Source organism: Lepisosteus platostomus, chromosome 16, assembly GCF_059453375.1.
Source record: "Lepisosteus platostomus isolate fLepPlt1 chromosome 16, fLepPlt1.hap1, whole genome shotgun sequence".
Classification (NCBI taxonomy): domain Eukaryota; kingdom Metazoa; phylum Chordata; class Actinopteri; order Semionotiformes; family Lepisosteidae; genus Lepisosteus; species Lepisosteus platostomus.
In genome coordinates this window covers 13,150,544-13,172,305 of record NC_142626.1, presented here as the reverse complement: position 1 = coordinate 13,172,305, position 21,762 = coordinate 13,150,544, and the positions used below count along the sequence as shown (strand labels likewise).

The 21,762-nt window shown below is 41.5% G+C and overlaps 1 protein-coding gene and 1 pseudogene across 1 annotated transcript in view; one reads left to right on the top strand and one right to left on the bottom strand.

Moving 5' to 3' along the window:
• Positions 1 to 21,762, top strand: part of LOC148646899 (protein NLRC3-like) — a 1,251,308-nt gene that overhangs the window by 647,223 nt on the left and 582,323 nt on the right. The gene's annotated exons all lie outside the window — the stretch shown is intronic.
• LOC148646908 (uncharacterized) lies at positions 2,378 to 3,371 on the bottom strand (annotated as a pseudogene).

The window sequence follows — 21,762 nt, the reverse complement described above, 5'->3', positions numbered from 1 at the left end:
GTAGGCTGCGTATTCGACACGTATTAAAATACAAAAGATGAAAACCGTCCCGATTTTTCAGCGCACACGACACAGTTCCAGGGTCATTTGGCGTACCACTTGGCGGCACTCCACGTACCACTGCCGATACGCGGACCACAGTTTGAGAACCACTGGTTTAAGCAACTTAGTACTGTACTTGGTGTAAAGCAGGATCGCATTGGAAGGCTCCCGCAATGTAGTGGAAATAATATCGCCACTACGCACTGAATTTATGCATCTGTCATCTGTAACTCAAATTGCTTAACACTCAAACCACATTTATTAATAATGAAGTTTATTAGTAAGTGTGTATTAACAAAAGTGTCATTTACTAATAATTACATTTAATGTCAATCATTATTAGTAGCTGTGAATTTTAAGATATCCCAGGGAGTGAAGAGAACAGAACTTAAGCAAATAGTTATATAAATGGAGCATGAGCTTAAATGTGTTCTTTAAAATCTGAGTCAACTGAATAGATTTGTTAAATATTTGAGGTTATCAGAGGAAAGCAGGGACAATGAGGAAATGGGTGGTACCCAAGCATACATTAAAGAAAAAAACTTGGCATCTTAAAGTGAAAGACACTCTGGACAAACAAGTGAACACATTGCTATTGCTAAATAATTACAAAAGACACCAACTAATGACCAGTAAAGTTCACAGTTTTATTTTTAACAGAACTGGAAATTAAACTTATAAAATAACTTGAGCAACAAAAAAAAAACGTTTATGGTTCCTCTGGCCTCCTAAGCATTTCTATTTTTTTAAGTTAATACATTTCTTTGTGCCTTTTGCTTACTTTTCAGAACTTTCATTTTCTCTTGAAATAATATTTTCTCTCTCTTATTCTGTGTAAGTAGGAGCTTACATTTTGAATTAAGTTCTTTTTTAGTCAGTTCCAACATCTTCCTTTCAAAGTGGGGAAGAGCTCGTGTTGCTCTGCTAAGTCGTGGTTATCCTTTACGACGGTATCTTCTGTCACCAAATTAAATACCCATTGCTTTTTATCTTATCATTACACAGTCTGTCACTGAACCACATCATCTCAAATTCCTCAGCTGGACCTCCAAAACTAACCTCTGCTGTACAATGTAAATTGCTCACGTCCTGAAAATCACCCTGGCCTGACCACAGTTTTTTTATTTCTTGTAAAAGAAGTTGTGGTGGTTGTTCCTCATCCTGCACTAAGTCCCAGCTGTAGTAGTAGTCAGGGACTGTGGGTGAGTGTTGTATTAACATGGTGCGTGGCAAGCAGTCTTCATTGCGGGTTAGCTCAAGCCCTTGTTCTGAACAGACGATGGTGAGGCCCATTTTGCAGAGTAAATCTCTGCCACACAAATTAACAGGGTACTCTTTAGAAAGGAGGAAGGAGTGGTTACCAGGCCCAAACCCATGCTGCTGGCATTCCACTGTCAGTGGTGCAGTAAAATAAGACTTTGTGGGATGTCCTGTTACTCCTATTGTTAAAATGGATTTTGAGAAGGGGTCGAACCTATAGATATTGTCCCTGAGTAACGAGTGTGTGGCTCTCGATCCACTAAAAATTCATAAGGGTCTCCATTTATGTATAAAGTGACCTTGAGTAGCTGAGATGGGGGGCAGAGGGCAGGTAAGATAAAAGTCTCGGTGCCCTCAGGCCCTACCTCAGCCTGCGATGAATGTCAGTCCCTTTTCTCCTCCTGCCAGGGTGATCTCACGGTTACCTCAGGTGGAGGAGGTGGTGGTAGATCCCAGTTGTTGCCGTCGCTTCTTCGTTCTGCTGTGTTATGTCCGGGGCAGTCACAAACCCAGTGTCCCGTCCGTCCACACTTGAAGCAAGCCTGGAAGTCCCCTCTCGGGACTCTGCTTCTTCCTCTTCGGCCTCGCCGGGCGCGCTGCCCTCTCCCTCTGTTCTGGTCACCCTGGTAAAACTAACTGAGCCATTTGCAGTTGGTGAAGCTGATGATTATCCTTTCGGGCTTTTCGCTCTCTCTTGTCTATTGTCAAAGTGTTTATAAAAATAGTCTCTAGCTCCCTGCTCGTGGGTCTGCTTTGTGCTACCAGCTGTTTCAGGGCTGTTGTGTACTTACGCCCATTGGTTTTGGGGTTTGGCAGCTCCCCAAAAACTGCCGCCAACTCAGTTAATTTCCATGGGCGATAAACGAGGACAGTAGGTTCCTCATCATCACCGGTGCGGGGATTAGGACACTCGATCATTGGCATGTGGAGCACCCCTTCTCCCTCCTCCATGGACTGGGAACACGGAACGGTGGAAGGATTGGCGGTGCGACCCCCACCATACTGCACTCCTCTCTTTGTGCTGGACGGCGAGAGCATCCCCTCCATGTCACCCTTTCTTTCATCCCGTCACCTATTATACGGTGAAGCCGGTCGGCCTTCCCCATATGGTGGAGGCTACGGAAGGGTAGTCACAGGAGCAATAGCTACTGCAAGACAATCTAATTCGGGATACACTTTAGTAGTGCTCATCATCTGTTCAGGTTTCTTACCCCATCCTGATTCATGCCTCTTAGCACATTCCTCCCACACACTTACACATCTGCACATATATTTAAAATCCCACCCGGGATCTCCCTCTGGGTTAAGTGAATCTGTCATTTTGTGTAATAATCGTATGGCCCATGGCTGAAAACTGCCTACACGGGGCCATGTCTCATTTGTCCATCCTGACATATTATCAGAAAAAGGTTGACAGTATATTAACCCATATTCTCTTCCCACTATATTCATGGGCGTTTCAATTTTCTTTCCACTATTGCCTAACTTACTTTGTCTTTCTCTAACTTGTGCCTCAATTTTTCACAACTCAAAACACTTCCAGAAGACTTTCTTATTTCCCTTTTTCTCTTTTTCTTTTAACTGTTCTTCCAGTTGTTGTATCTGCCTGGTACTAAAACTACCATTTTCTGGAAAACCTAACTTACTCCACGATGGAAGACACTTTATTCCCCTTTCTCCAAATTGTTTGTACATGTACTTCGCTGGACCGCTCAGTCCTGTTTCCGTCTTCGGATTTTCATTTCCCATTTTTACTGATTGGTGCCTTACTTTAGAACCTTATCACATTAACTACTACGCAGAGCAAAAACCACACGTCTGTGTTAAGATAAGTTCTTTATATGAGTCCCGGACTCATCGAACCCGCGTGAGAACACCCTCACCGGCCTCCTCTTTCTCTGCAATAAAACCACAGAAAATATTCTAAATCGTCTTAAAACAAAAGTTCGTTAAAAGAATCACTTACTGACGTCAGACAGCCGTGAATTCTCCAGACGCGTCTCAGGAAGGACAAACAGTTTATCCTCCGAGGTTCGTCCAATTTGCTAAAACTGTCCGGGCCAGGATGGAGTTTCAGCAGCCGTCTGTGCTCAGGTTAGTGTCCCATCTGGGGTGCCAATATTGTCGTGGAAATTTACCTATCAAGGAAGCCACAAGGGCCTTGCTCAGGGGCCTAGTGGAGAAGAATTCCTCTGCCGGCCGTGGGATTCAAGCCAGCAGCCTTCAAGCCACAGGAGCAGATCCTTAGCCACAGAGCAATTTAATGGCTGAAACATCTGATTTACACCAGGACAGGTTCTGTGAAGACAAATAGTTCTCAGTCAGCAGAAACTGGTTCATATGTACTATTTTACTAACAGAATTACCTTACCAGGCTTATGGTAATCACCTTGTGGTCCTTTATACTGTACATGTTCCTAAAGTAAAGAGTTCCAATTAACACAGCCCATTTCAGTTCATTGGTAACTCATTCCTCCCTTAGAGCCAGAACCAGGCCACAGTGATGCAGATTAAAAACACTCTGACAGGTGTACATGTAATATTGTGCAATACACACATACCATGAACAAATACCAATAATAGATGCATATATAATCATAAATGTCGCATGAGAGTAAGATGTGAGTGGGTTTAGGAACATGATTATGTACATAATTATCTAACTGTCCAAAGATTTACTGGATCAATTCCAGTGATAGCTAGCTGTCAATTCTCACTATCCCCTCTAGATGTCACTATGGAATATATAAATAGAATAAACAGGTCACACATCAACTGAGCACTCATTCACCTCATTATACAGTACTAATGTTCAATTATTAAAGGGTCTGTTTTTAAAGTTACACCAATAGCCAGTCTTCCTACTTTTGACATGTCGGTGAAATCCTTTTTGATATAAAAACAGTTAAAACAAAAGCCACACTCCTTACTGATAATAATGTTGCTTTTATTAGCCCTGTACAATTTCTTGCATGAGGAATTAATCTTTTTGCATGCCCCAGCTTGCTCTCCATAAGACACACACACAGGGAGAGAAGCTTGGGGTCAGAGCACAGAGTTAACCGTTGTACAGCACCCCTGGAGCAGTTGGGGTTAAGGGCCTTGTTCAGGGGCCAACAGAGTAGGATTTCTCTGCCAGCTGTGGGATTTGAACCAGCAACCTTCCTGTCACAAGCACAGATCCTTAACCACAGAGTCACCATTCCACCAGAGCCCCACAGCAACTACATTTTAAACAATTTTTTTTTTATCTAATGAGAAAAGAAGCAGGACTAGTTACAAACCTCAGAACATCCAAACAATAACAGCTGTTTAAATATAACTGGTGTCTTTTCTCTGTCTCTGTTTCTACTGGTCCTTTTCCTAAAGAGGCATTTCTGCTATCTTCTACCTGCTTGAATTATTAGCTAGTTATCCACCTTTTTGGGTAAGTTTGAATTTTTATGCCTCAGATTTAAGAGGATCCTTATTCTTGGGGACATTAGTATACATATTGACTCAAGTTCCTCCAGTTTGGCAAAGGATTTTCTAGCTCTATTGAGATGCTTTGATTTAACCCACTTTGTTCTCAGCCAAAAACATAACAAAGGCCACAACCTAGATTTAATCGTTGCAAATGACTCTTTTGTTTCCCACTTCTCTTCCCTTGAACTAGACATCTCTGACCACTTTGCTATTCTTTCCAATCTAAAATTACCTGTTTCTAACACTTCCCCCACACGCTCTGTAAATTTCCACAACTGGCGATCAGTTGATCAACCTAGGTTCACAAATTCTGTTCTATCCTCCTTATCTTGTTTCTTTTCCTCTGACCCTCTAAAGGACAAAATACATTTGCTTAACAGCGCTCTTTTATCTACACTCAACACCTTTGCTCCTCTAAAAACTCAAACCATCTTTTTCTCACTCTACCCCCTGTACACTTACCATCTGTTATCAATGAAGGCAGTCTCCCTGAAACTTGAGTGTGGGTGGCGTCTTTCTGGCCTAAACGTACATTATAATTATTGGAAAGATTATTTGTCTGGATACGATAGAGTCTGCTAGATCCACCTACTTCTCTCACATCATTGAGAATAACCATAACAACCCCAGAAACCTTTTCTCCACCATCAACAGACTGCTTAAGCCTAACTGCCCCACCACATTACCTGCCTCATTGCTACTTTACAACACATTCTTAGATTTCATTAGCTCCAAGATCAACAACATCCGGCATCACATTCTCACCACAACACATATACCTTCCACCCCTCTTCCCTGCTTGCCCAACTTTACTGGTTCCCTTCTCTCCACCTTCTCTCTTATTGACTCTGTACCCATCAGAAAACTGGCTTCATACTGTATATGAAATCCAGCACTTGTATATTAGATCCCATCCCCACCACTTTATTTCAGTCCTGTTTCACTTTTCTCTGCCCCGTTGTCCTCAATATAATAAATGAATCCTTGAGCACAGGTGTTGCACCAATGGTCTTCAAAACTGCTGCTATTACCCCTGTAGCAAATAAGCCTAACATGGCTCTGGACAATCTAAATCTCCAATTTACTTCGGTTAAATGACCACTTATATGCAAATAACTTTTTCAAACCCGTCCTAAATTGGATTACACAGATATGTTATGTAATAAATGTAGTCACTCTATTACTGAAGCCAAAACAAAAGGCCAGGTGGCCTTATTTCAGTGTTTAGAAATTATTTGACTAATTATACACAACAGTCTTCTTATGAACAAACTCTTAATACAGTGAACTAAACTGAATTCCAAATCCCAAGGCTTTAGATACAGTTTGCATCATTGTTAATTACTAAATGCAAACTAGTCAGGTTCCTAAAGGACTCTGGCCCACACTTAAACCAAACTCAAATGCTATTTGCCAGTCGTGCACAGCATCCAGTCACACATGTGGCTCATTTCAGACCACCACGTACTCTATGTGACATAACTGCTGGGCTAAAATATTGGTCATCAAGACAGAGGACTATAAAACCTACTAGCTCCCAGCAGCCCTTGATATCATGGAACCTGCAGATGCTCATGGATGGGATCATGGATGGGAGGATGAAGTCAGACCTGCTTGTGAGGTCGAGGTCAACAGCACAGATATGCCACTGTCTCAAATGAAATTAGAGCTACAACAACTGCCTAATTATGCAGTATCAAACATAATGCCTAAATAGGCCAATAAGAGAAATGTGGATTGATTGTATTTGTATGTTTATTTTGACTTGTGTTACTATATACAAATTTCTGTCATCAAAGAGGTTCTGTGATAGATGTGCACAAAATGTGACTGATACACAGTAAACTGCACTTTAGAGCAAATTATTCTGTCTGAGGAGCCAATTTAAAAGTGACCATTTTCCTTTTTTTGTTTGAATCGTTAAAATTGACAGTATTGACTGAATTCTTCACTTCCATTTAAAGAATTATATATTTTTTGTTCCTGGTTTGAGTCATTTGAACCATTGTATTAAGAGTTTTGTATACAAGACTGTTCTGTATAATGATTAATTTTTTGTTAAAGGCTGCACAGGGATTACTGTATTATTAGTCAACAGAGGGCAGCACTGAAAACTGAATTGAGAGCCTCAGTCGCCGCTAGCAAACGCTGCTGCTCTTCTTACTTAGGTTCACAGGTGAGGTATCTCAATCAGGCAGACTGGATTCTTAGGAGAGGCTGTATTGATAGGATGAAACAATCTGTTGGATAGGCAGGGTGAAATGAAAGAGTAGCACTGTTCTCACGCACTGAGACAAGTGTCACAGTAAAAGGAGCAGAGCAGTGTTTTTTGTGAAAGACTGAGACTCTCAATTCAGTGTTCAGTACTGCCCTCTAGTGTCAGTAATACTGCAATTACATTGAGACAAGAGTCATCAGTAAGAACAGCAGCAGCGGTTTGCTAGCGGAGACTGAGACTCTCAATTCAGTGTTCAGTGCTGCCCTCTGTTGACTAATAATACAGTAATCCCTGTGCAGCCTTTAACAAAAAATTAATAATTATACAGAACAGTATAAGTGTAAGCAATTACAATAATTATTAAAGGCTTTTAGACTACAGTATGCTGACATCAAATGAATTTGAATTTGGATTTACACAGCAAAATGCAGGAAAAGTGCATTTTGATGGGACACAGTATGTGTATGTCCGTTTGCACAGATGTGCATGTGTACAGAGACAAGGTAATGCCAAACAAAAACTTTTTGAAAAAGAAAAAGAATTCCAGGAGGGCACACAACCCGTATTACAGCTTGCACACAGTTGGCATTCAATTTATTGTTACCAGCAATAACACTTGGCATAAGTCTTATTATCCAGTCAAGTGAACGTATATTGTTCAATGTTTAAAGAGGAGGCAATGTACAACCTATGTACGGGACATGTTTCTGCAGCTTCACATCAAGAAGAACATATTGAAAGTTTGGAAAGCCATGACGTCTCTTCTCACAGAAACAGCAAAAATGATACACGTTTAACCTGGGAATGCTTACTTACGGAAGCGCATTGCTGCCACTAAGGAAAACAAAATCCTGAATAAGAAATTTTCTCGTACGAGATAGTAATTCTCGCATATTTTATTTGATCATGCGACAGCACGATCGCCATACAATACCTCTATCGCTCCGTGTGAACTTACAGTTATAAGCAGTGGTGCTGATTGCACGTATAACTGTTCATAACGGAGCCATCATTGCTTTGATCTCTAAATCACACAACTGGTTGTCATGGTTATAATGATTCTGTTCATATTTGCTAAAAATCGCAAGACTTCATTATGACTAAACCCCAGTCGAAAGTAAATCCGTACAAATTATGCAGCGCTGGACATTGACACGATCATTAAACCGAAAGTGCCAGCCAAGCTCACGGTAGCTTCTATATGCGTTCAGTGCACAACACAACAGGGTGTGTATACACTGAAGTAATCATTGCTATCTTGTAATCTTATAAAATGCGTGATTTTTTACCCTTGGTGGCAGCAATGCGCTTCTGTATTTACTGACACGGCGTTGTACTTCATGTATACAAAAGACAGAACACATGTTCCTTTACATTGTTTTTTTTTCCTCGAAAAGAGGAGTGTGGAAATGTTCTGCTGTTGTTTAAGTCAATGCTACTTTGCAGGGGACAATATTATTTCATATTGTGGCGTCCTCGCCTGGCGTTGCGGCCAAAGAGCGCCCGGCTGGGGTGCGCAGTGAGGGGCAGGAAACCCTGGATAGGTTTCCGGGTCCCTGTAAATAGTTATCCCAGTTTTGCAGTCACTTTTATATCTGTACCCACTTACCACTCTATACCACGTACTGTACATGAAATAACCCCAGCGTGTTGTACTGTTTCTCTCTTTTCTCACTTTCTCTGTTGCTGGTGCTGAGCTGGACGCACATCCGACTATAAAGCGCTGTGGTTTTAAAAGAGCCCGAGTTCCTGTCTCCATCCTCGCTGACCCCATCTCGTTACAATATACAGTACAATGCTGTATTCATTATTGTAACGTGTACAGTCTCCATACAGTACAATGCTGTATTCATTATTGTAACGCGTACAGTCTCCATTGCTTGCGAGAGCTGAGCTGGCTTACCAGAGTGGTGACAATACCGCCCTCCCCTGTGAATAGCAGGGCCTGCAGCCGTAGGGCTGAGGGGAGATTTCCCTTTGGCTCAAGAGGCTGGGTCCCTGTTGAGTAACGCTGGAGGCCTGCGTTTAAGTCCCTGACGGTTGGGGGCCGACCTGATGTGGCAGTGGCAAGGGCACCCACGTGAACCCTGTAGTGCTACAGTATTAATACAGTAGGCAACATTGTTCACAAATTAACTATTGTGTGTGAACGCAATACATGTCTCATATATACGAAATTCTTTTCTCGTATAAACGCAATACTATCTTGTATAAATGAGATATTTTATAATAATAAGCCTCCGTACACTTCCGTGCTCCACTGTTGGCATTTCTGTTGTATTTTACTTTGTCTTTGTGCAATCACAATATTTTCCTGCTAATTGAACAAGAAATACAATGACACATATGACTTTTAAAGTAAATCTTTATTTCTTTATCTAAGTGCAAAACTGTAAATGTGATTGTTAATATTACAAGTGCAACATCTGGGCATTTAATTTATAACTTAAATCAGAATGAAATTCTGACAGTTTACTTAAAAAGCAACAGTAAACTGTAAAAAGATCAGTTACAGTTGAAGGAGAAGCAGACAGTAAAATAGGTTTATTTATCCCAGAACTCCCTGTGGATTTTTATTTATTGATGTGAGTCTTAGTTGTGTATAATAAGGTACTGTATATACTGCATATGAAATGCAAGTGTACAGACCAAAGACTCTCCTTCAATTCTTCTGCCATTTCCTGCCACTGCTGGTAACTCTACTGAGTCACTTCAAGCACAAAGAATTGCAGTTGGTTACCTTAGCTTCAAAACTACATTAATCTCAATACAGCCTGGAATAATCAAACACAATCTGAAACACGGCAATTTTAATAATTATAATAATAACTTTTTTCTACCCACTGAGTGCAGTAAAATATTATCACTATAGTACAGTACTGTATTTGTATTTACAGCAGGTAAAATATGTGGTAGGATGTCTAAGTCCTCTTTTAACATTACTAATACCTCCATTTTCTGGGAAAGCAGAGATAGTATACTTTTCACATTCAATTAAATAAAAGAACTTTCTGAAAGATCACATACTGTATGTATCCCCAGTATGTTGAACATTTTCCTGCTTTGTTAAGCTTTGTGTTCCTCTTTTACTCTTTGCCACAGTTTATCCTAGATTAGTTCCTCTGACTTCAGCACATCTCTTTTGTCTTGCTGTAATCAATACAGACAGATTCAACAGACAGGCTTAAAGTCATCTTTTTCATGGAGATTATTCCCAAACTACCACAAGATCTGTCTGTCACAAGATACTGTACAAAAATTAAGTGGTGACATTCCTTTGAGAAAGCATAAAGACAATGAGAGCATTACCAGCTGACAGGAACAAGGAAAAAGATATTGATTAAAAAAATACCCTGCTAAGCAAAAAACACTGTGGTGATATCATAAAAAAGTTGCAACTTTGTATAAAATAATTGTGGCTGAATTAATTTGTAGACTCCAGGGAATGTTAAAAAATTATGCTATCTGGTATGTACTGTATGTTTTATAAGGTTTATACTGGCATATACAGTACTTTAATAAAAAACATTACAGAAACCACTAAATGACGGATTTTCAACGGGAAGTTTATGTAAAGGTGATAGATGGTTCATCAGTCAGGTTGTGAGTTTGGCCGGCTCGGAAAGTCCCGCTGGCTCAGGTCGTCTCTCGCACACACCACAAGCCTGAGCTTAAATAAGAACAGTTTCATTGTGCAGTTGGAAATATGTCCTTTAGCATTTTACTGCAATGTTTTGTGGAGTCGTTCTTTGAGCAGTTAATGGAATTCCCAATTACCTTTCTCCACCCTTGTTTCTTGTAGCACAACCTCTAAAACCAGCGCTCAGTGACACGTCAATTACACTATAAATTGCACCACCTGTAATATATTACTAATATATTTGCAGATATTGAGGCATTCAGTTGGTGACTGTCCCTTCTAGGACGTGACTGTAAGAAAACTCCTGTTGATGCCTAATAAAATAACATAATATGTCTTAGTCAACTGTTCAGGTTGGAATAAAATCCAGAAGACACTGTACCCTTCAGGAACTGAGTGTAAGGCCCCTGCTTTAAGAGCTCAAGGAGCTGTTGGCCTTTTGAGGAGAAATGGTGTAAATAAAGGTGTCTCGCTTGTAGGGAAAACCGGTTCAGGGACGCCAAATATGTAATCATAGTGGCTCTCTGAAGGCACCAGTTCTGTGGGGTTTGGGCATTTACTGAGACAATTATTAATTGTAGCAGTAAATCACAAAGTTGATTCCTTTGATGGCTTTAGAATCTAACCATGCGACATAACTCAAACAACGCACACACACAGGTACTAATACACGAGGATACATTTATTAATACATAGAATATGCATATAAACTAACAGATCTTATCGAGAGGGTTATCAGAATACAAAAGATATATTCGGTCAGTTACAAAGTGTTACACATATCAAGAGGACATACGTTCAGTATATCATTCATTAAGACCGTTTCATAAATGAACTTGGTTATAACTTCTACATTAGATACTCAAAACAAGTACATAACTCTTAGGAATTAAATTGATATCAACTGGTTGGGATAACAATTGAATTCTCGAGCTGTAATGCATTGAAGTTGAATGCTCATCCAATCTCTGGGGATTCAGATCTCCTGCGGGCACAAAGAAACAGTTGCAGGCTTGTTGCTGTCCAATCCGCACTCTCTGGCTAGGTGCCAGGCTGTGCTGTGCGGCTTGCGACGGTGCGCTGCTGATGCTCACTGTTGGCTTTAACTAGCAAAGTTTGTGCACAGGAGAAAAGATGACTGTGGGTCCCAGCAAGTCAGGAAGAGGACCGGTCGTTCCTGATGAAGAGCTAGTTCTGAATAGTGATTCAGCTGTCCACAGTTCCGACCTGTTCACGAGGCCTCCTGCTGGTTACTCTCTGGCAACCTCCACTCTAGACTCTTAGAACAAAGGAAAGTTCTGGCACTCGGACACACTGGCCGTTCCGTGGTTGTCCAGGCTGAGTCTCAGGATGGTCAGGAGGCGCGCTGCGAGAATGTCCTGCCCTTGGGAGCCTTCTGCTCCTGGGCCATCCTGCCCTGGAATTCTCCTTTGAATTCCCTTTAGAACAGTCCACAGAATCCTCTCCAGAATCTTACTGAATCTCGTTGAATCTGAATCTCAATCTGAATCTCATTCTGAATCTTACAGGCTCTCTGTGTTGCCTGTTTTTACCTGGAGGAACTTCAGCTCATTGATTGGCTGAAAGTTCCATGGGCATCAGAGTCCCACGTGGGTTACTCGGCCCTACCAGTCCCTGATTGGTTGATCAAGGTGAGATATGAGTCACTTAGTCCTGACACTTAGTAATGCAGTCCAGATGTCCAACTGGCACTCCCTAGACAGATAGGCACCAATGGATGACCATTGATCATGATAGCCAGGCTTAGCTAAGTGCATCCCCCTTTGGGAGCTGTCCTTATCAAAAGAAAACATCTTGCATGAATGGTTTCTCTGTGGCTGCACCACAGAGATGAACAGAGAAATGGGGCCTCATTTGGGAAGGCTCAGAACACTTAATTCTTTCTTATTAATAAGCCTCGCCGCTACACGCTAAACAGAATCAGTTTATAGTGTACTAAAATAGGTGGAATTAAATCTATTTGAATAAAAACTTGACAGAGAATTGGGCATGAGCCGGGCTGTAATTAAGGTTCTGAAACTCAGAGCTTGTACAGGGATGATGCCCATTAGAAATCTCAAACAGCGATTAAGACTGAAGAGAAACCAGGAGATCCAGAAGTTCCCTGGGATCTGTGCTGGGAATTTTTGGTATTTAAAATTATTGACTTCGATAAAAAAAGAACAATTTCACAGTTAGTTTAATAATAAACTTCACAGAAACGACTAAATGACCGATATTCAATGTGATGTTTAAGTAAAGGCAATCGATGGGACATCAGTCAGGCTGTGAGTTCGGCCGGTTCAGAAAGTCCCGCTGGCTCGGGTCGTCTCTTGCAGGACAGAAACCTGCGTGTGGTGTCGGGCAGCTGGATGGATGAGTCCGTTTCATACTTGCAAGGAAGGAGCAGCATCAGGCATGACGCTAATGAGGACGAGGACCGGTTTCACACGTTCCCAAAGATTAATCCCAGCCGCTATAACTCGGGTCAGAGACCACAAAACGCGTTCTGCCCCCTCGAGAAAATCACAGCCCCTCTGTGACCAAGAGCGTGCATGAGCCCGGGCGATTGGCTCAGCCGCGGGCACGGCGCCCCTGGAGCGGAGCGCGCTGCTCAGAGAGGCGCCTTCAATGCGAACGACTGTCTCCGAGGTGGTTCCCCCTGGAAAGTGAGTCATGTTGCTCATGGTGTTGAACACGGAAACAGAGTGAAGTCCCAGAGGGAACAGGCGGCACCAGGGTAAAGTTAGCTTGAAGTTCGAAAACGATTTTGGCACGCTTGTAGCGTTTTCACACTTGAGAACACTTGATTTGTGTATAAAATACATTGTGAATGCTTTTTGAGCCTTTACTTTTTTGTTTTTATGACATTTTTTTGACCAAGCACGAATATTCTTTTGTCCATATCTTTGCAATGGAAGCACAGAACGCCTTCAAACCAAATGCATTTTAAAGACCATGACTTGTGGATATTTCCACAGCCTCTACATCAAACTATCAGTGAGATAATTTTTTTAGACCTCTTTTATTTTTTATGATTTTTTCAATACGGCACCATTAGACATGCAATACACTGGGATAGGTGGGTCTTCTTCATGACTCAATAGCTTTTTAAGCACAACAGCCACAGTGCTGCAAGCAGGTGTTTTACACACCAGACAGCCCCTCTAACCTTATACAACTTTGCTGTGGCTCTGGCCAAGTGGGTAGTCAAGTCTCCCCTAAACAATGGTTTAAGGTTAGGGGAGCTGTCTGGTGTGTAAAACACCTGGTTGCAGCACTGTGGCTGTTGTGCTTGAAGAGCTATTGACTCATGAATAGCACCCCCCTATCCCCATGTACCGCCTGTCTAATGGTGCCATATTGAAAAAATCATAAAAAAATAAAGAAAGGGGCCACAGCCACAGCAAGGTTGTATAGGGTTAGGGGGGCTGTCTGGTGTGTAAAACACTTGGTTTCAGCAGTGTGGCTGTTGTACTTGAAATGCTATTGAGCCATGAAGAAGACCCACCTATCCCAGTGTATTACCTGTAGTGTTATCTTCAAAAAATCATAAAAAAATAAAGAAAGGCTCCACAACCCAAAACAAAGCTGGGAAAAGTCAGAGGACCTGCTTAGTGTGCAAAACACTTACTTGCAGCATTGTGTTGGCTGTGGTTTAAATGCTATTGGTTTGTGAACAGAATACCCCTATCCCAGTGCATTGTGCCACATTAAATAAAAGCACGAGAAAAAGAGATTCAGAACACAAAGCTGTGTCAGTGTTCTGTGTAAAAAGTCAGTTTGAACATCATGGGAGCTGTTTTTAATAAGCTGCTGAGTAAAGAATATTTGAATCTTCCTGCTGTCAGTAGTATTGCGAATATAGTTGACCCTTACCTGAATGAAAACAGGACGTAAAGGAATGGTTTCAGAAATCAAACAAAGCTTTATTCCCGTGCTTACAGTCTGGTTAATTGGAGACTGCGCTGTTCTGCTTCCTATGGTCATATACGGGTTTTTCGCACGAAGCTGTATTGAACAGTATTTCTCGCGTTGTGAACGTGTGTACACAGCGGTCCCCCGGGTTCCAGTTAGTGCGTAATTACGCATCTATGAAAAACCAGAGGTTTAAAAAAAGATAATTAGTCCACTGATAGTTTGATGTAGAAGCTGTGGAAATTTCCACAAGTCGTGGTCTTTAAAATGCATTTGGTTTGAAGGTGTTCTGTGCTTCAATTGCAAAGATATGGACAAAAGAATATTCGTGCTTAGTCAAAAAGCTGTCATAAAAACGAAAAAGTAAAGGCTCAGAAAGCATTCACAATGTATTTTATACATAAAGCAAGTGTTTTTGTAACTCAGGTTTTGTGAAAACGTTACAGGCGTGCCAAAATCATTTTCCATTGTCCATAATATTGCTATTTTATTTTTTCAAAGAAATGTTTGTTAAAAGAAAAGTCATGGCACCAGCTGGGTTTGAACAGCTGACCAGTTGCTTACAGGTCCAGCATTTAGACCACCCCACCACTCACATGAGGTGTGGTGAAAGCGCCCTACACGTACAGTTTCAACAGACATTGTACAGCATATACTATTGTGTTGCAGTATATGAATATAATTATATCGTTATTAATTTCTTTAGATACGCAATTCCATATTATATTCCCTATTAATTAAATTCTAAAAGTATGCTTGTTAATTCCGGTATCGAGCGTATTCGCAGAAAAGCTTAATACTACCACTTTTATACACATTATTTCACATGTTAGTTAAAGACTTCGATGCTTAAAATGTTTAGGGAGAAATGGAATACTGGTGTGTTTTTTTTCTTTAAAGTACCGAGACCAGCCATATACAGTTTACATACTGTACTATAATACTGTATGTTTATGTTCCAAAATTAATATCGTTTATGGCCTTTCCACGCGTTATGCTCCTATTCTTTTTATGCTCAGCTACTAAGATTTCCCTCCAGTGGTAAAATTCCATATGAATATTCAATACTAAAACGGGCACAGTAAAGACATTTCAATCTTTCTATGACCGACCAACGCACTACGAGTGGCCCTGTCGGTCAACCAATCACGTACCGCGGTATGATGCGTTTGGACGTGCGATGACGTAGCCAAATGCCCACGGTACGTGTTTGTGTTGTGCACTTTGAATGGCTGCATCTGTATACTGTATTTGACTGATAGCGGTATCTTAAATTAAAGAAATTGACAACAGTATTGCACTTTCTTCATCAACATTTTATGTATCAAACTCTTTAATTCGGTCAATTACTGTGGTTATTTTGGAAAGATTCTGACAATATACTACAGTATATAAAGTTTATTTATTTATTTTATAAAAAGCTTTAATGTTTAAACCTTTTCTATGAATACTTGCTGTCGTTATTTCAACATGGACTTTTTACAGTCTGCTTAATATAATATGAAATCACATAACTAAAGATTTCATATTATTCATTTAAGGATCTAAATGCAATATATTTATATAGCTGGTAGTATTACCGTATTCCACTTTCTTTGTAAACATCTGCATCAACTCATTGACTTGTGATTACTTTGGAAACATTCTGACCTGTCTGTTTCAGCTATCTTTCTGAGTGGTGTGTTGGACCAATGGGTTTGGAGAGCTCTTCTCCCCCCAGAGGTCTATGTTTTATTCTTGCTTATGGTACAAGTTTTTCTTTTAATAAACAAACTCCTTTTTAAAAATAAAATCCTAAATATTATGTACACTATACTGACTATATTTTTTATTGTTTTATATCACAAAGTATTCAATGTTAAATTATATCAATAGAAACATGAATGAGCAAAGGTGAATACTGTCAACAGTGGGAGAAAAAAACTGTTAAACTGGTTTAGTTCGGTTCAATTCAAAATATTAATTCTTCCAGTGGGGCAATTTAAAACAAGCCTCAACAACAAGCATTAAAATGAAACTATAATTATAATAAATACAATCAAAAATAACAAAGTGGTTGTCACGGACGTCCAAAGGGACTAACCGTGGGGAGCAGGAGAGCGGAAAAAGACCCATATGCGTAGCGGCGAGACGGGAAAAAGGCCCGGGCTCATTAGTGCAAAGAGTTCAGGAATGCCGTATAGAAACCTATGCCCTCAGGGAGCAGACGTGGGGCGCCCTGGTGCAAGGCGGGTCTCAGGACATCTGAACATCAATGCTGAGCGAGGACAGAGTGCAAGACCCGGAAATATATAGCCCAAGGGAAAGAGGGACAGGAAGGACAGCAAACCGGAAACTAGGGACAGGACAGAGAAGGAGCGCCCTCTGGCTGCAGAGGGCGTGACAGTGGTATTAAAAAGACAGCTGAAACTGAACTATAATAATGTATCTGATCATTATTAACAATATTAATTTATTATTAACAATAAAGAACAATTTCAAACATCTTGTATTTTTTTCAGGGTCATTTGTTTTCTCATGTTTTCATAACTTTTGCTTTCTTATTAAAATGCCTATTTATGATGGGTGGTTTTTCTTCTTCGTGATCAGCTTAGAATCTTTGTGTATGCTGTAAGTTCTTTTTAATTTTTAAATGTTTTAAACACCTTAATTTTGTAAACATAACATGAGTTTCATACGGGAAAAATCACATTCTCCTGTCTTCCTGTGGTGTGAAGCAGATCAGCAGGTCGCTGAGAAAATAGCGCCCCGCCCACTGAGCTCTGTTAGAGAAGAGGCAGAACTGAGAGAGTGGGGAGGCGTGGAGCTCAGCAATACAGAATGAGCCATCTGCAGCCTGGATCGCTTACAGCACCGAGCGTATCTGCGTAAAATTAATCAAGCAACGTACATCATTTCTTTTAACTTCAAGATTTTTAATTAGCATTAAAAATAGCTTTCTCACCAGTTAGTTTTATTTTTGAAACATCGTTAAACAAAGCAGGTGCTTATTGTACTTCCTCGTGACATTACACATGGCAAAATTATACATTTTAATCGATTTTAATATTTTTAATACATTTTAGAAAAGTTTCATTTATACAAATACCACAAGTGATTCTCGATTGTATTTCTGAATGTTATGTCTCACTTAGTTCAATATTTCATATACATCTAAATAAGAAAGGCAGGTGTTAGCATAAACTGTTAGTAATCAATAATTGATATTAACAATTTCACTGTAATAAATTGTTGCCCTTCTTCCACATCTTGAAAAAATATTAATTTACAAGACTTTGTTCAAATATACATTAAATCTGACTATCAGAAAATAAGTAAAATATAAAACTTTAAAAATAATGAAAAATGAGGGTAAATATAATAGGGTAAAATATAATTAAAATATTTTTCTAAAAAATAGAATCATGAATAACAATGTTGAAAAATGTTACTGTTTATAAAAATAGAACTGGATTACCTAAAGAATAGGGTTGGGACACTAGTATGCTTTTTGTATCTTTTTTTCAGAAATACAACAGAAGTGTTGTAACAGAAGAAATAAGGTTCTTGTTCCCGAGATGAAGTAAAACAGATGAGTTTATTGCATGCAAGGAACAATAAAGCCGAAGTCTTGTTTCCCGCAAGAAACAACAAAACCGAAGTATTGTTCCCCGTACTGTTACAAACTTTTGGGTTATATACAGTTTTCTTCTCCGTTTCTGACGTCACTCGGTCTGATGGTAAAGAGGGGGGTTCATGGTATTTGGCCAGTTTACGATGTTCTGGGCAAATGGTCAGTTTAATATTACACCCAGGGGGGGTTCCTAGCTGGCATCTGCAATCCTTATCAGTTAACCCCCTTTCCTGCCATAAACCCCAGCTTGTGACTTGGAAGTCTAAACCCCCTACAGAAAAGATTAAATTCAAACCCCCGTCTTCACATCTTTCTTCATTCCCCCCTTATAAAATATGGCATACGTCAGTGTAGCCTATTTTTATACATACAATGTCAGGGCAGATCTTTCCTTTCTTGGCGAACAGGTATGTATTGCCATGACATTGTACGTTCCACGGTTATGGCAAGATGTGATACATGTTTTTGTGCACGTGATGATTACAATTATACATATAAACAATACTATTCCTACAAATAAACACTGTAAAAAAGTTCCGCCCCAGGCCCCAAACACAGACTTTACCCAAGATCCAATTCCCCAATTTTCAGTATAATAGTCCTGATATTTCTGTCCCTCATTGTAAATGTGTTGGGCCAGATCTGAGATGTGCTCAGAATTATCAGGGATATATGTGCAGCATTCAGTGCCAATTACTGCACAAGTTCCTCCTTGGGCCGCCAGTACATAATCTAAAGCTAGTCGGTTCTGCATGGCCACTGTTCTGAGGGCTACCATCTCATCATTAACAGCCTTCAGACTAGATGAGGTAGAATTTGCTAATTCTTCTAAAGTCGAGGCCATTTGAATTAACTCTCGACTCAGAAAGTTCATGCCGGCTTGTGGAAATATTATACCTAAATAATATTCCCAATCAGCCAATTTTCTTTGTGGTCTGTGGTTAGGTCCGAAGGGGCTGTGGGTTTGAACACGGATATGAGGAACCACATATCCTAAATAACATGAGCCAGACCACTGGGCTGGCAACCATGGGTAGGCTCGTTTTCCACAAATGAAATATGTTCCGTTTGGCGCTCCCCATGCCTCTGAAAATAAGAAACTTATACCGAATTGTGGGGTGTGCCGATCCCATCCTGGAATTTGGAAGGTAGAGGTGGATATATTTGCAGTGATGGTAAGGTTGCAACGACTCCATCCAACCAAGTGCAGACCATTAGTGTGCTGAAAACATATGTTTCCCTCACGTTCCTTATTTAGAGTCAGGTATGGTGGTGTATGGCTTCTGTTATATTTAGGAGCGTAAGAGCCTGTGAAACTCGTGGGCTCTAAGCCTCGCTCCTGTAGATATTGTAATGTTGTGCAGGTTAAAGTCGTGTTATGGCAACCCCCATAGTTTGTCATATTAAAATCTCCTAAATTATCCCTCCAAATGATCATGCCTATGACTTCCTCGAGACGCCAAGGAATGGCCCCCATAGGAAGTCCTCCCTGTACATATTTGGGTAATGCGGCACACACCCAGCAGGCACTTTGGTTGGTTTTCTTAGCTGTCAGATAGGAGAGGCCTAAAAAGGAATTAATTCCATGTTCTCCTTTGTGGGAGAGATGATCATTAATCCCTGCGGAACATAGTTCTACAGCAACAATTATCATTATTGACAGAAATGATTTCATTCTGGGTCTGGGGATGAGGCTCGTCGGCAGTGTGACGCGTGGATCCAGCGATCTTTTCCTTCCACTCGAACCGCAGACTCAGTTGTCAACAGGATCTGGTAGGGTCCGTCCCACCTGGGCTGGAGAACCTGTGAAGGAAATTTCCTGATCCACACCCACTCTCCTGGGATGAGGTCGTGCCCTCCTTCAGGTGGTGGTCCCCACGCCTCCAGGACCTGCTCACGGGCTCCTTGGGTGGCCTCTGTCAGCAACTTGCAATACTGTAACAGAGAATCAGTTAGTATACTCAAGCCTACTCTGTCATGTCCTGGAGAGTCATTCAGTCACGGACGCCCCGTGATCACCTCAAACAGGCTCAGCCCCACTATTCGATTTGTCCCAGCCCGGATGCTGCACAGTACGGCGGGCAATGCATCCACCCAGGAGATCCCTCCCAGGTGGTACTTTGTCAATTTAGCTTTCAAAGTCCGGTTCACCCGTTCCACCATGCCGGAGGACTGCGGGTGATGAGGGCAATGCAGGTCCCATTTGATCCCTAGTAGGTCTGCCACCACCTGACACACTTTTCCAGTAAAATGTGTGCCCTGGTCTGAGTCTATGCGACACGGGAGTCCCCATCGGGGAATTACTTCTGTCACGAGATATTTGGCAGTTGTCTGCGCAGTCTCTCGTTTGACAGGGACAGCCTCCACCCATCTAGAAAACTGGTCCACCATCACTAAGAGGCCTGTTTTCCCTTTACAGGGTGGCAGTGAACAATAGTCTATTTGCCAGTGTCTAAAGGGCCCCTCGGGTGCAGGACGTCGAAGATTAGGAGCCCGAACCGGCGGTGCTCCAGAGGCTTTTTGGCACTCTCCACAGCGTTGTACCACATCAGCTGCGAAGGGTGTGAAGCCTGTGCCCACCCAGCTCTGAGCAAAGCGTCGAGTCATTTGGCTAACACCTGGGTGCCCTGTGGAGTGTATTTGCTGTGCCAGGTAGGGCATTAGTTGCTTGGGACAGGCGGGTCTGCCTGTACGCTGGCACCTCCAGGTCCCATCCTTCTGCAGCCCCACATTGCGTTCCATCCAGGTCCATTTCTCCATCCTTGGAGCCTGGGCCTGGAGCTCGCTGAGCTGTTCCGTCCGGAGTGCCTGTATGTTCACTGTGCAAACTGAAATAATCTGAAGAGGTTTTTCTATAGCCCACTCCTCCCATTGCCCCAGGGCAGCTTGACGTGCTGTCCAGTCTGCTAGCTTATTGCCCCTGGCCTCGGGAGTGTCCTCTCTGCTGTGGCCCTTACATTTGACTACAGCTACCTGCTTTGGGAGTTGGAGAGCCGCAAGCAGCTCAGACACCAGATCTGCATTCTTTACCGGAGTGCCAGCAGAGGTTAAAAAATCCCTATTACTCCATAACCTTCCAAAATCATGGCATACTCCAAATGCGTATCGTGAGTCTGTGTATATTGTGGTGGTCTTGCCTTTTGCTAATTTACAAGCTTCCACCAAAGCTTTCAGTTCAGCTCGCTGTGCTGACGTGGGTACCTCAAATCTTCCCCCACATTGGATATCATGTTCTGTAGTCACAGCCCAACCCGCTTTCCTCTCCCCACTAGAATTTATGAATGAAGTTCCATCAGTGAAAAGGATGAGGTCTTCATTCCTTAGTGGTTGCTCGGCTAATTTGATGCCCTCATCTTCTCCCATTGCCCAAACATCACAGCTGTGTTCTAACATGTAGGCTTCTGATGGGTCAGGTAACAATGTGGCTGGATTTAGAGCTCCTTCACGTTCAATGGTAATATTTGGAGCCTCTAACAAGACCTGCCACTTGCTCCATCGTATCGCATTAACCTGACTGACCCGATTCAGGGACATGAGGGTGTGTACCACATGTGGGCATCGAACCATCAGTTGTTGATCTAGCACTATGTTATTGACTGCCTGTAC